Source organism: Myripristis murdjan, chromosome 7 (genome assembly GCF_902150065.1).
Source record: "Myripristis murdjan chromosome 7, fMyrMur1.1, whole genome shotgun sequence".
NCBI classification, from domain to species: Eukaryota; Metazoa; Chordata; class Actinopteri; order Holocentriformes; family Holocentridae; genus Myripristis; species Myripristis murdjan.
In genome coordinates, this window is record NC_043986.1 from 5,092,892 (window position 1) to 5,096,018 (window position 3,127).

Here is a 3,127-nt window from a genome sequence, read left to right on the forward strand (position 1 = left end):
ATTGCTCCTGCTCTGGCCCACGCCGGGAATCGAACCCCGTTCTCTCACATAAACGGCAGCCTCACCTGCTGCTAGACTATGGAGGCTGCTGTGTGCCTCCATAATTTACTACAGATAGGTTTACTTGTGAATTTACTACTATGTGAAATTAAAATACTAAGTCAAAGAGGTTTGTCTTCATTATAAAACAACTCATTGTCCTACCTGAAACAAAAATACTAACTGTGAAGGGGCTTGTCTTCATCATACACCAACTCATGGACTTACCTGTAGGAGACACCATGCGACATCACCATCTCTTCTTTGATGTATAGTATGCTGATAGTGCCATTTACAATTTTCATTGTCAAATGTTGTAACATTAATGGATTTAGTCATGTTTTTCTGCATTTTCAGATTCACAATACCCTTTTAATGTTGTGTTGTGTTACTAGGAGTGAGTGAGTGACATTGACTTTGAGCAGGGTGTGGGTCATTGTAGCTGCAGTGACATGGCAAGACTAAAAATGGTCAATGCATTTAAAGGGGAAATAAATGCTAAACTTGGTATCAGTACATGCATGCTATTAACTTAGTAGTAGTTTTGATGCTTAAATTATGATACAACACAAAATATGTTTTTAATGGATCTAACAGGATTAATACAATTTGACCAAAACTGTTTACCTCTACAAAAGGGAATCAGGAAAAAGTAAATATAGGAAATAATGACTGCTGAAACACCAAATGTTTTGTGAGGAACAACATTTATTTACAGTAGAAGAGCAACACACTGAAATCTAACTAAGCTCCTCCCTAGTCTTCAGGCGCTACTTGTGGCGGGTACTTATGCACTGTAGCCCGATAGCCTGGTAAAGCAACCATAAAATGGTGACCCACCTGTAGCTTCGGATGTGCTCCCGAGACAAATGCTCTAACCACGTTCATGCCACACTAACACCCCCCCCCAAACGAGTTCCAAAGGGAACCCGCTCTTAAACCTAACTGGGGATGGAACAATGTCCACTCACTATGATTGTGCACAGGACCAATTGAAATCTGTGCCACAAAACTAACATGTCCTCAGTGGAGCTCTTGTTCCTTTCTTTGGTTGTTTTCTTCTTGAGTCTTCTGCGGTATCTACAGTTGGAAAGAGACAAGACAATGCAATACATGTTTTGTGTTTGTATAGTGGTTTTGACATTAGCTTTGGAAGCATACATAATGTATATAAACAAAACATAAGGTCATGAGACAGTATCTAGACACTGTAAAAGACAGGTCTTCAAAGTAGTGTATTAAATTCATGTTAAGGAAAAATCAACACAAAAATTTTTATGTTGAGATTTATGCATATTCTAATATTAGATTATGTGTAGTTGAATGCAAACCACTTTACATGCAGGTATTATTGTTTTTCTTTGTAACATGTTTTTGTCTCCTCACTGGAGCAAGGTCAGAATTTCTCTAGTACTTGGTCAGTTTTTCATGTTGTGACAAAAAATGACAATAATTACTTGTTAGTTATGTGACCATACTCGTGCTATGTTGAGTACAATCCAATCAAAATAAACTCTGTATAAATAAGTGAAACTTTTCTGTTGCCCCTTATAGATATATCTATGTCTACATCTTTTTCAAATGTGTTATCGGTTCTCATTTTACCTGAACTTTTTCATTTGTTGCTGCTTTGTTTCCTCAGCAGGGGTGCCATTGATCTGCCTGGCCATCTTCAGTCTCCTCGGCTGCCGTGCCTTTAAAATGACACATGTAATATTAAGCCATTGTAACACTGGGCTATGGAATTAAGTACACAACTTTCATATGCAAAACCATCAGAGTTGCAATATTCTTTGGTTAACTGTAAATGAGACAAAACCAAAAATTAAGTAGATTGTGATGCAGGATAAATAGGATGGATTTTTTGTACCTGTGTCCTCATGTCCTATGCAGATGCTCAATGTTTCGGTGGCTGGGGTCTTCCTGACAGTTGCCCATTGGTCTTCTTGGTCTGGAGCGTGTCACGTCCTTCATTTTTGTGCCCACTGGAGAAGTTGCCATCCTTCCTCTGACCAACTGACTGGGGCTGTGAGGACTAGACTTAGCAGTGACATGTATACACAATAATTTGTACAACTTGACATTACATTTCAAACCTGCAAGGCGTCTTCGTACATGGACAACCTGAGCTCTATGGATGAAGTGCGGGTGTGGCTGATCCAGGCTGTCACAGAGGGGCTTGGCAGACCTGCAATACAGTTAGAAAAAGACTGCTCTCTTCCAAAAAGAGGCTGGGAAAAGTTAGTTAAAGTGACAATCAAGCATTATGAGATTGCTTTTGTTTTGTATTAATAAAAGGACATTAGTGTGATTGCAGTGTTGGTATGATTTAACCTAGTGGCGGACTACTGGCTTGAAACAGCCAGCTGAGAAGGTCACACAGCGAATATTATCATATATATAGTTTTTTTTAACACTACGAGCAATGAGTGGTCTGTCTACAGTTTTTGTTTGGTTTTGTAGAGCAGAATACATGTCAACAGTCAATTTAGGTGTGATTCAAAGTAACAGGTGACTGATGTCTAGAAACATTGTAGTAGCAGTTTGGAGAGCATTTCACAATGGAGATAATACTCCTCATCCCAGAGGGTCTCCCGGTACTGGGCCACACACTCTGGGTCTGAGAAATATACCTTCATACACCAAGTGCACTGTAATGTCTTGCCCATAAAAACAGGTTAAACAGTGTAAAGAGTAACAGTTTTGCAGCTGGGGGTGCGAGAGGGGGATAATTGCAGAAATGGGAGGTAATTAATTCTCCTTATCCCCTGGGGTGTTTCCCGGTACTGGGCTACACACCCTGGGCTTGAAGAAACCATACCTCCATAAAATTATTGTGCAGAAGTGTATTGTCCATATAGTTATTTGTACTATAAAAGTTATGGAGCCCATAGCGAAGTGATAAAAATGTTGTGTGATTTCAAGTAAGGGTTGACTGCTAAGTTGAAATAGCTTGCTTATTAGGTTGTGTGAAACCATGTGACCAAGTAGCAGAACCTGACTCCCGGTACTGGGCCTCAGGAACTGTCAGACTTGATTCAGGCTTATGGTATCTGTAAAAGTTACAGAGCCCATACTGAAGTGATCA

At 39.8% G+C, this 3,127-nt stretch overlaps 1 long non-coding RNA gene across 1 annotated transcript; it reads right to left on the bottom strand.

Annotated features, from left to right (window-relative positions):
* Window positions 1-715: 715 nt before the first annotated feature.
* Window positions 716-2,727, bottom strand: LOC115362491 (uncharacterized). Its single transcript, XR_003928493.1, has 3 exons — window positions 1,910-2,727; window positions 1,645-1,733; window positions 716-1,119 (listed from the first exon to the last, which is right to left on the bottom strand). It is a non-coding gene; the product is annotated as an uncharacterized LOC115362491 (long non-coding RNA).
* Between the last annotated feature and the right edge of the window lie 400 nt (window positions 2,728-3,127).